A 12,550-nucleotide genomic window follows, 5' to 3' on the forward strand; every position below is an offset into this window, starting at 1 on the left:
AAAGCGTTAGCAGATCTGCCAGAACCCAAGGTGCTTGGTGGGTCACGATTTTATGGGCGATACACAGCGTCTTAAACTGAATTCTTTTTTCAATTGGCAGCCAGTGTAGCTTAGGTAAGAGCTTGGACACTTAGCAGGATTTCGGGAGTGCCAGAAGAATGCAAGCTGCCACATTTTGCATTCTTTGAAGGCGCTTAATGCTGCATTTGTTGGCGCCAAAGTAAAGCGAGTTCCCGTAATCCAGCCAAGACAAAATCGTGGCCTGAATATTAGTCTGGCGAATTTTGGACTCAAAAAGATCAAGTAGAGGTTGTAGTCCACGCAAAAGTCCAAAGCAGGTCTATGCAACTGATTTGGATTTGGATAATATTGTCAGTGGTGTATTAGTTCCAAATGTAGGTTTTGTTAAGGAATTTTGGATTAGTATGACCAACTCAACAATAGTTGATAGACTCAAATCTATTAATTTAAGTGATATATTTTGGATAAGTACAATGTGACTGAGTTTGCCTGTCATCACACTTTTGTGGAGATTAACTCTCCCACAAATCTATTTTTTAATCTTCTTTATTTTTTACATCAGTACCCAAGGGCAAGAAGAAGGTTACACAGAGGCGGGTCCAGGAGGAAATGGTCAGGAGGTGCCAACCACCAGTGCCACTGCCACGGGCTCTGCTAATACCAGTAAGTCCTATTATTTATTACTATAATTTCCCTAATGTTGAGTATTATGATTGTTGTGGGCTAAGGATAGAATCGTGGGGTTTTGGAATGATGGTGCTGGGTTCCAAGAAGGGATTTCCCGACTGGAGCCTGGTGTTGCTGGTGAGAAATAAAGTTGCTCTAACAACCTTACCTGCCATCTTCCTTTCACGTGACGTGGAGGACAGGATACGAACCCACGCTTGCAAAGTATAATGGTTTAGCTCTTTTTCCTATGCACACTATTCTACTTTTACATTTTGTCTTGTTTATTTTTGTACACTGTCTCCTTTTTTTCCAACTCCACTATTCAAATTTTGTTTAAATCTTCCTATTCCTCCATTATCCTTATTTTCCATATTTCATGTTTTTTTTGGGGAGTTGCCTTTCTCCTGTCTGTACTAGTCTTTAGTTTTCTTCTGCTTTGTTAGCAATCCTATGCTCTACCCTATATATCATGTGGCACTGTAAGACTAAGAATGGATGTTTGGTACTCTACTGTCTTCTGTGAAGATTTCACACCCAGGTAAGCTAGTATTAAAAATAAAATTCACTACACATGTTCGTTAAGAAGGTTTTCTTTTTCTAGCTCATGCTCCTACAGTTAGCAAGTGAGTGGCCATGGCCTTGGACCCCGCCCTCCTAATGTTATGTTGTTATTCATGTATACCGTAAGCCAGCAGTTTTAATCACAGTTCAGCATTGATGGAAAGTATGAAGTCCGATTGCATTTGCCATCCAACCCCATATGCCCTCCATTGACCATTATTGAACCCCTTCATTGCAATTCAATGACTCAGAGTTGTCATCATAGGCTATAGCTAAACTCCTCCATTATGAAAAGCTGTTGGTTGGTCTTACTACCTGACTTTTCTGACATTGTCATCCAAACAATGCCCAAAGTGATATTTTTGATAGAGGATACTGCTAATGAAACTATAGTGAAGTATGGCGTTTGTATTTTTTTATTAAAAATAGGGGGATGTATCTGGCATTTATAAAATGTGTTTAATGTTTTTTTCTAGCTGCACAGACCACCAGTTCTGTGGCAGAGGCAGCTGGAGGGGAAGACAATGCAGTGGCAGAGACGGGCAGTGGTAAGTCCTACTGCTTGCTTATTGGATGGATGGGTGCAAGGATTGTTGAAACGGTGGCTACTGAATGGATGGATATATGGATTAGAAAATGGGATGAGAGAAAGTAAAGGTTAAATCATGGTGACTGTCAATGGGTGAACATAGAAGAATGAAAGGATGAATAAATGCTTGAATGAAGAAACAAGTGAGCTCTTCTGGAGAGGGGCATGCTCACCTACTGCCCTTACTTGGTTTTATCAAAGCTATTGCTCATATGAGGAGGTATTTTAATGTTTGGTCTACTCCTATGGTACTCACAGAACTGCCCGCGGGCGGCAAGAGGCCCAGCAGGCCCACCTTGGTGGCCCGCAGACCTTGCAGGTAATGTACCCATGGACCGCCAGAGATAGAGAGAGAGGGGGGAGAGAGAGTGGAGAGAGAGAGACAGTGGAGAGAAACAGTCAAGAGAGAGAGTGGAGAGAGACAGTGGAGAGAGAGAGACAGTTGAGCGAGAGTTGGGAGAGATAGAGTGGAGAGAGAGTGGAAAGAAAGTAGAGAGATAGAGACTAACTGACTGAAAGACTGACTGGCAGAGAGACTGACTGAATGAGAGAGAGACTCACTGACAGAAAGAGAGACTGACTAACTGACTGAGAGAGACTGATCGACTGAGTAAGAGACTGACAGAGAGAGTGAAAGACTGACTGACTGACTCAGAGAGAGAGAGACTGACTGGCTGACTTAGACTGACTGAGATAGAGACTGACTGACAGAGAGAGATAGAGAGAGTGACTGACTGAGAGAGAGAGAGAGAGAGACTGACAGAGAGAGAGAGAGAAACTGACTGAGAGAGAGACTGATTGAGAGAGGCTGACTGGGAGAGACTGACTGACTGACTGAGAGAGAGACTGACTGGCTGAGAGAGAGAGAGAGAGAGAGAGACTTTGAAGGAATTGGGGTCAAAGTGTATATGAAGCTATGCAATGCCTCTTACGATTGCTATTGTCTACTAATAAAAATGTATTATCAAAATGTGCTCTATGTAGTTACATTTGCTTTTAAAATACATTATTGCATTGTCTAAGGTTTTGAAACGGGTTAGATTTTTTTTACTCTAGCCATGCCCCCCACTGACCCCACCCCCACTGACCCCACCCCTACTGGTGCAGCCCTCTGCCACAAACCGCACTGTAATTTTGGCCCCTGACAGAAAGTTTGTGAGTTCCCATGGTCTACTCCCTTGACTCCCTTAACTCACTGTACTTGTTAAGCGATGCAGATATGTATTCCACCCATGATTATTCATCACGCCCTACCTGTCCATTGCATTTCGCCACCATGATCTAAGTGCAGCATTGTGACTGCAGTGTTGGCTGTGTGAAGTCAGTTTAGAATTTGAAAGGCATTTGGAGTGGAAGAGCAGGACCATTGGAATTAATGTAAGATCATTGTCCATTGCAGCTGTCCAAACTGCAGACTTCAGAGAGTAGCAAAGTGCCCTACACACTGGCTAGCATGCCTCCTTTTATTTAGCAGAACTTGCACTCCATAGTGCATAATTTCTTACTCATAAATGAGAGGTAATTTTATTTTATTTTTTTACACAATGTGTCTTTTTAGTTTTTTTTTTTTACTAGGAAAGCCTTTAAAAGAAAAAAAGAAAATCACTCTGTTTTTTTATCTGGTGTTATTCTGCCTTAATTATTTTTAGCCAGACAGCCAGTGTTTTTATGTGGAGCATCTGTGAGTAAAAAATGACCCTGTGGCTCTCCTAATCACATCAAATTCCAATTGCCCTAAAAGACCAGCAATGTATTGCTTCTGTGCCACTATTTAATTGTATTGTGTTATAAAAAACACGGGTTGACCCAATAAGTCGCTGGGACCTGGGTGAGTAAATGATATAGCCAAAGTGGTCCCAGATACTAGAACAAATGAACTGAAATAAAGCAATATCTTCACTGGATTAAAGAAGAATATCACAGCATGTTTTTAATCACAGCGTGTACAAAATATTCAATAAAACACGGTTCATAAAATGCAACAATTATAAATAATAAGTAGTGCCCCTAAATGAAGGAGGAGGGAGGGGAGGGTGGGTACGTGAGTGATCTAGAAGGTGAGGGAACTGTACAAGTGTCAAAGCAGTGGTCGGTTTGACCTCAATAGAATTTCATTAATAATTAATTAACAAAGGCTAGTAATCACAGTTCATAAATTAATATAACAAACTCATGCCTAACAAAACAAATCCACAAATGATACATGGGGAAAATAGGCTGAGAATAGAGAAAAGTGTCGACGTTTCGACCCAGGTTATTGCAGGCATCTGATTGAGCCTTGCTAGAGGGTCTTCATCAGGACAGGGAGACAGGGGGAGGGGGCAATATATCTCTGTAGAGGGGCGTGAGTATGAGGTAGACACAGAATCCGCCACACGGGTCAGGATCCTTGAATGGAAAGACCCTAAGAGTATGATGTTACGACCTGTAGTTACACAGCGGCCACAAAGGATTCTTCAATTCAGGTTCTGAACACGGGAAGTTCCCGGACTGTCAGGAGTAATCAGTACGAATACGTGAAGGAAGTGATGGTGGGTAATTATCTGCGGTTACGAGTCGGCCGCATTAATTGCTGCAGTTCGAATTCTGAAGCAAGGATTACTGGACTTTCACGGAGATTTAATGTCCGAAGTAATTACCATATCGGCAGTCTCCGGAGGGCCGTATCACTTGCTTAAAATTCAAGTTCTGATAAAATGGAGTACAGAGACTTTAAAGGGGAGTCTGGTGTGTGACATCCGGGTTCTAAGAACTTGAATTTTAAGCAAGTGATCATCTCAGGACCCGTATAGATGAGACTTGTTTTTACCCATTTTTGAATTTTTGATTTTTGGTGGGATGGACCTTTGCTGTGGAAGAAGAAGGTGGGAATTGGGATTTTTTGAGGAGAGGGGGGCCTGTTGTGGGTGGAGAGGGTGGTATTTTTGTAAAAACAATTAAGAGGACATTTTTATTTCTTCACTATTTATGCCTGAAGTAGTTTATTTGTGTTAATATGTACATTGCACTGCTGCCTTTTTATGCAGACTGATTGTACTAATCTGCTTATAAAAGTGTATACCGGTTAGTTAGAGACCTCTGTAACTATCTTGACCTTTAGGGGGATGCTGCAATGCCCTATATTGCCTACAGCAATCTAGATACATGATTTCTCATGCAGTAGCAGTTACTTGCTTACTCACTAACTTAACTATTTCAATTCAATCTACGGTTCTCTTACCTGAATATAGATGAAGTAATCACAACTTCAGAAGTGAGGTCCCACTCCCACCCAGGTGAACTCCAGCTGTAGGATTAATCAGAATTATCCATTGCAAGCAACAAGATGGAAATATAAACATTGAGTTAGTGGGTTATACATGTTATCATAGCTTTACAAAGAATTGAGACCAGATTACTACATGACACAACAACGGATAACTGATAGTGATTCATAACAAAAAATAGCAAGAATAATTTCTTCATAGCAAAGAGGAGCTAGTATTTAACTAAAACTGAAGTTGTGAAATCCCCCAGTCATGAAAAGTGGACTCAACGTCTGGAGTGAACAAAGTTAAGTGTTTATGAAACACAAGTCCTGGATGATGATGCTGACAACTGATGTTCTTCTATATCTAAAAAATTGAATTAAGGATTATGTGTGGGTGGGTAAATGGGGCCGGAGTGCACTATTGCTTAGGTAATAGAAGATCCTGCAGTGAGTTGGTGTCCCTTTCGCCACATCCGCCCGACCAAGTGTGTGACCCATTTATGGTGTACATTAAGTTACACCTCAATAAACCACACACCCCGGGGAAAGAGAGTTAGGGGCTTGATGAATTGATGTTAAAGGGGATTTTTAGAAAGGTGTGACAAAGACAAACACTACACAAGGACACTATTCATCTGGGCAGTGAGTGGCACATCATCGTCCTAAATTTGTTGTGGAAGGAAACAAAGGAATGAGTATGACACAGTACAGTTAAATGCATTGCAAAAAGTCCTTCTGCCCCAGAGATCTAAATGTTCTGTATTCTAGGGTGGGAAAAACAAATTATGGAGGAGTGAACCCACCCAGTTCTAACAAGCATTTGCAATGCAATAGGTCTCCCAGTAATTAAGTTTGAGCTTTTGGCATTGCCGAAATATTGCAACACTAATTGCAATAAAAGTCAATAAACTGTAGGCCATAAAAAAGTGTATTTATTTTTGTAGCAATGGTGGCATGCTGCACTTTAGATGAATATGTTTAAAAGTAAAGTGTAAATACAAATGTGGGGAGCGTAGATACTACGCTCCACTCCCTGGTGCACTGCAAAAACTGGATAAACTATCCAACACATTTTTTATAACGTTCCACATTTCTCGAAGTTAATCCGATGATAAACAGTCTTTTCAAAATTTTCATTTTCGCCACATCCATAGCATAATGTATTTTGGAGGATTTTCATATTTGCGTGTGCCCATCCGGACTTCTTCATAAATATGATCCAAAACGACAACAGGTAGTTCTAAGCAGCATCTTTTTATTTCAAACCCAATGCATTTCGGGCTGTAGCATCAGCCCTTCGTCAGGGGTCACTACAAAATCAATTACAAAAACAATCGTCATTGCCAAATGAATAGCGTTTTTCACAGCATATGCAAGAATCTGCATTTACACTTAAAAGAAATCCCACTTCGTGTTCAGAATTCAAAATACTAAAATAATGACTCATCATCGTGAATCCACCAAGCAGGCTCTACAACGTCACATTATCCAATAAGCACAGGTATTGCTCATTGTCCCCAGTAGTTTTATGCTAAAACCCTCTATTCAAGTGAAGCGTGCTTTACATTCATTTTAGCGTTTTTTACTAAATCACTTTTATTTCAACATATTCAAGCAAGTAGCAAGTGTTAAACTCCTAATCCAGCGCAGTTCAAATCGTCTTTGTACTTTCCCATTTCACACATTCACCCTCCCTTTCAGTGCGTGCAAAAGCTACACGTTTTAATGTCATTTGCCTGAGCCATATTTTTCATTGCGCGCGCACAACTGCATTCAGAATGATTAAACTTGCCGCTTTACCTGCTAACTCATTATCATATGGTCGCTCAGCAAGTGCTTCCTGCAACCATCAGATTCTCGTGTGTTTGGCCACGTTTCCAAACTCCATTATGAATCTAAATGCTCCACCCCTCGTTGACAAACCACCTGATCAACTAAAACTACTAATGCTTCCTTATGGACTACGTAACCCAGCCTGCACTAGCTTGTGAAAGGAAACAACCATCTTCAATATAAAAACATCATAAGTGGAAAACACATCGTTAGTATGAAAAACATCTTTGTCATTTTTATTTGTTTTTGCTTTAGGGACGTCATTCTTAACTTGATTGCTGCCCTGAACTTTGCGTGTTCCCAGATGTGGGGTATTCAATTTTTGTCACTCTTTATTCAGTAGTATCACGGGTGCAGAACCAACAGTATGGGCTATTATAATTAAATCATGAAAGAGGTGGTATGCTAATCCTAATTAAGGTGTGCATACCACCTCTTTCATGATTTAAAAGTAAAGTGTGCCATACTGCGATTGCTGCAACAGACTGAAAGAAGAACCGACAGACACGCATAGATTTGCGGATGAATAGATGTATGGAAAGGACAACGGACTGACAAAGACAAATAAATAACATTAAACTTATAGACAGAAGGGAGAGATAACTGGATTGACATATCAATGTACCAAAACATGGACAAAGGACAGCCACTAGACTGATAAATGAGAGAAAGGAATGGGTGGATACAGGAATTGTATAGAGAAGTACACAGAGAGGCATATCTACAGTAAAACATAACTAGGCCCTGCCCAGCCCCTGGCTGCCTGGATGCCTGCTGGACAGGGAGGCTGGAGGACTTTTCCTTGCTCTCACAGCTGTTATTATTCACACAGCTCTACACAGCTCTGATGATGCACCTCACGCACGGGGCTGACACAGGTATTATTTACACAGCTCTGATGATGCACCTCAGGCACGGGCTCACAGCTGTTATTATTCACACAGCTCTGATGATGCACCTCACGCACGGGGCTGACGCAGTTATTATTCACACAGCTCTGATGATGCACCTTAGGCACGGGCTCACAGCTGTTATTATTCACACAGCTCTGATGATGCACCTCTGGCACGGGCTTACAGCTATTATTCACACAGCTCTGATGATGCACCTCAGCACGGGGCTCACAGCTGTTATTATTCACACAGCTCTGATGATGCACCTCTGGCACGGGCTTACAGCTATTATTCACACAGCTCTGATGATGCACCTCATGCACGGCCTCACAGCGGTTATTATTCACACACAGTGATGACCCCGGGGGCAGCCTGCACCTTCCTACGTTACTGTCTCTGCATATCACAATAAGTCTGGTAATGGGCAAACTGTCTTGGTTGGCGTAACATGAGGAAGTCTGGTAATGGGCAAACTGTCCTGATTGGCATGACATGAGTAGGGAAATTTGAAGGAAAAAAAGGCAAAATTCATTTTCACAACCTCTTCCTTGAACTTTGCCAAGCAAACTATTTTAAAAAGTCCCATGAAGACGCCCACCTGATTTTTCCACTATGTGCTAGCAACATTTGGGAGAAAGGCTTAAACGAAGGGCCACAGCTAAAGTGCACTCATTGGATTCAAAACAGAGTTGGTAGGATCCTGGCATCTGACACATTTACACTTCTTAAAACGGCACCAGGGACACAAACATCCAACAATATCCAGTTTGCTGTGAGAATAAGCCATCATTTTCCCTTTCAATATTAAGCAATTTAAATGTTACTGCATGCAAAATGATGGGGGAAAATACATGTACTGTATGCAGCCTATGCAGTAAAATCAGAAACATTGACCGTAGTAATTCCCACTAATTTCCCCACAGTGAGTTATCAGATGCTTTCATTACAAATCCAGATTGCACTTTAACTTCATTTTAAAACACATCAGCACTGCAATATGGTGGCTCGTGAACAGGTAGGTGTACAGTAGGCTTCCAGGAGTTGTGCTTTAAGGGGTAACGTTGGCGCCTCCTGGATCCAGCGGTCACTGGACGGTGATGCGGGCCCTACAGTCATGTCAGAGGCACTGCAGGAGCAGATGGTTATTACATGAGGTCCGGGTAGCCGAGGTGACGAGCATGCCGCCTCTTGCACCACCGCAGCCTGCCTCGTCCTCTCAGAGGTCACCCGGGAAGCAGCCGAGCAGTCAAGAAAGACAACAGGTAAAGCTTTTGTTTCCGTTTGTTGTCACAGCAGAAGAAAATAAAGCGGTACACAAAAATATGGCAAATGGAGTCTGAACCTCGGCTACATTCAGTACCCCCTAGTATTGCATTCATTATGATATTTTCTCTACTCGAGGTGAGCAAGTGGCAGGCACACTGCGCAGGTTTTCTAACTGACCCTACTACAATAACTGACTTTGCTGACATTTGCAGAAACGTTCTTTTGTTTGCAGTGGTGCAGCGTGTCCTTTCAATGAGAGGGGTGCACATCTGAGTCCTTGTTTCTTATTAACAGTACGATCAGTTTAGGAGGGCAGTAGGGCTTCAGGTTGCAGATATGTATGACTTCCCAGACTTTATTGCTTGATTTTGCTTCCGAAAAAGTATCACTAATAGCCGCTGAAATGTCACTCATAATTACACAAAAATTATGAAAACGTCACACATAGCAATCTGAAACCTTGGCAGCTATGAAGGTCTACGTGCTCTTTCGAGACAGTTAATCACTTTCAACAACACCCCATCTCTCCCAGCCTCACCCCAAGCCGGGCCCCCTGTGCATGTTAACGGTGCGGCCTTACCTTGCTGTAGAGCTCAGAGGCGAACATCGCGGCGCCTCGTGCCCCCTCCTCGCAGGGTACACCGGATGGACGGGACTGGAAGCGTCTAGCCCCGACTCCTCGCAGGTGGGCCTGTCCTGAACCCTAGTAAGGCCTCCCCCGAGCCCGGCTCCCTGCACTTAAGCCCACCCACCCCCGGCACCCCGCCTGGCCTTGCTTTGGCGCTGCACGTTGCCCGGGCCTGGCCTGGCTGCGCCGGACACCTGCGGGCAATCAGTGATTAACAGGGGCCGCTCGGGGAAACAGGCAGGAGAAATTCATTAAGAGGAAAAAACACATGCCCGCCCCAAATAGTGAAGAGCAACGAGGCACAAATGTCCACCGGACACGTCACGAGAGGGACCTCCTGCTCAGCGCGCGAAACTGAAAGCGATGTGAGAGCGAGACGACGTGAGCCTGCTCAATAGAGCGCGCGTTCACGTGCGCGTGGCCCACTCCATTCCCCAGCGCGCGGCCAGCTCCTGTCCGCCTCTTGCACCACTGCGGCCTGCCTCGTCCTCTCAGAGGTCACCCGGGAAGTGGCCGAGCAGTCAAGAAAGACATCAGGTAAAGCTTTTGTTTCCGTTTGTTGTCACAGCAGAAGAAAATAATGCGGTACACAAAAATATGGCAAATGGAGTCTGAACCTCGGCTACATTCAGTACCTCCTAGTATTGCAGTCATTATGATATTTTCTCTACTCGAGGTGAGCAAGTGGCAGGCACACTGCGCAGGTTTTCTAACTGACCCTACTACAATAACTGACTTTGCTGACATTTGCAGAAACTTTCTTTTGTTTGCAGTGGTGCAGCGTGTCCTTTCAATGAGAGGGGTGCACATCGGAGTCCTCGTTTCTTATTAACAGTACGATCAGTTTAAGAGGGCAGGAGGGCTTCAGGTTGCAGATATGTATGACTTCCCAGACTTTATTGCTTGATTTTGCTTCCGAAAAAGTATCACTCATAGCCGCTGAAATGTCACTCATAATTACACAAAAATTATGAAAACGTCAAACATTGCAATCTGAAACTTTGGCAGCTATGAAGGTCTACGTGCTCTTTTGAGACAGTTAACCACTTTCAACAACACCCCATCTCTCCCAGCCTCACCCCAAGCCGGGCCCCCTGTGCATGTTAACGGTGCAGCCTTACCTTGCTGTAGAGCTCAGAGGCGGACATCGCGGCGCCTCGTGCCCCCTCCTCGCAGGGTGCACCGGATGGACGGGACTGGAAGCGTCTAGGCCCGACTCCTCTCAGGTGGGCCTGTCCTGAACCCTAGTAAGGCCTCCCCCGAGCCCGGCTCCCCGCACTTCAGCCCACCCGAGCCCAGCACCCCGCCTGGCCTCGCTTTGGCGCTGCACGTTGCCTGGGCCTGGCCTGGATGCGCCGGACACCTGCGGGCAATCCGTGAATAACAGGGGCCGCTCGGGGAAACAAGCAGGCGAAATTCATTAACAGGAAAAAACACATGCCCGCCCCAAATAGTGAAGAGCAACGAGGCACAAACGTCCACCAGACACGTCACGAGCGGGACCTCCTGCTCAGCGCGCGAAACTGAAAGCGCTGTGAGAGCGAGACGACGTGAGCCTGCTCAATAGAGCGCGCGTTCACGTGCGCGTGGCCCGCTCCATTCCCCAGCGCGCGGCCAGCTCCTGTCCCCTCTCCTGGGAGCAAGAGTCGCTTACTATAGGTCTCTGGCGAAACCGCGCTTTCGCGCGGTTCAACCCCAGGAGACCTAAAAATATGATTCTTAAAAGAAAAATGATAATGTGTTGCAAAATTAGGTGGTGCATCTGGATTCTCCTTGTCCATCACACCTGGGTGCCTGTCTGGACTGTTCCGGTAGGTAAGCAGGAGTGTTGAGCTCATGTTTTTCCTTACTTTCATGCAGAAGATGAAAAGGCCTGTGGATTGTAAAACAAACATTTTCTTTTAGAGTAAAGGAGAAGGACAGAGGGAATGTAAGCTTTATGAGGAGTGTACCAAGAAGGCTCAGGAGCAGAGAAATGATTCAGAGTTTCACTTTTACCACCAGTGCAAAACAAACACTTAGCAGCATTTCACAAATCAACGCACCTCTTTCCATTCCACTTAGCTGAGAAGTAGGCCTCAAAGTCATGGTTTCCTTTTGAAGTCGATAACTTCTTTCTTCTAGCTGTTGATGAGGTAGTCCTGCCCTGAGTTCTTCCGTTCCTCTTCCTGAATCTGAGTAACTCTGTCCCAGTCATTACTCAAGTAAGATAGAAATGTATTGCACTGCTGTTGAAGAACAAGTAGAGAAAAAGAATTGCAGTATTTTGTATAGGTTTTTGTTTGTTAGCTAAAGTGACTGTTCTGGTCCCCGATGAACCAGAAAAAAGGAGTGGACCTTGCAAGTAAATCTGGCTAAGTGTGAAAGGGCCAATCACCTTCAGGAAAAAATGATCAGGCCCCAATAATTACAAATCATCTCAATCAAGTTCCCAAATGTCAGTTGAACACCCTCCCTCACTGTCTGTCACCACATGAATCATCCATCATCACTCACGATCGCTAAATAATATATCACTCATTGGTGCAATGGTTGCCTGTTTCAATCAAAGCACAGTGGTAGAAACACTAATGCATCTCCTCATTAATGCAAGCAACAGATTGGAATTTGGCAGACTTGTTAATCAAATAATATTCTGAGGCAGCCCTCCTAGGTGATTAAAAAACTGAAGGATCATAGGAATGGGCCGCGCAGGTTGATTTTATCTAGGTAAGTTTGTAAAAGCCAATCAACTCTAGAATACGGGTCAGGATCCTTGAATGGAAAGACCCTAAGAGTATGATGTTACGACCTGTAGTTACACAGTGGCCACAAAGGATTCTTCAATTCAGGTTCTGAAC

Source organism: Lissotriton helveticus, chromosome 4_1, assembly GCF_964261635.1.
Source record: "Lissotriton helveticus chromosome 4_1, aLisHel1.1, whole genome shotgun sequence".
Classification (NCBI taxonomy): Eukaryota; Metazoa; Chordata; class Amphibia; order Caudata; family Salamandridae; genus Lissotriton; species Lissotriton helveticus.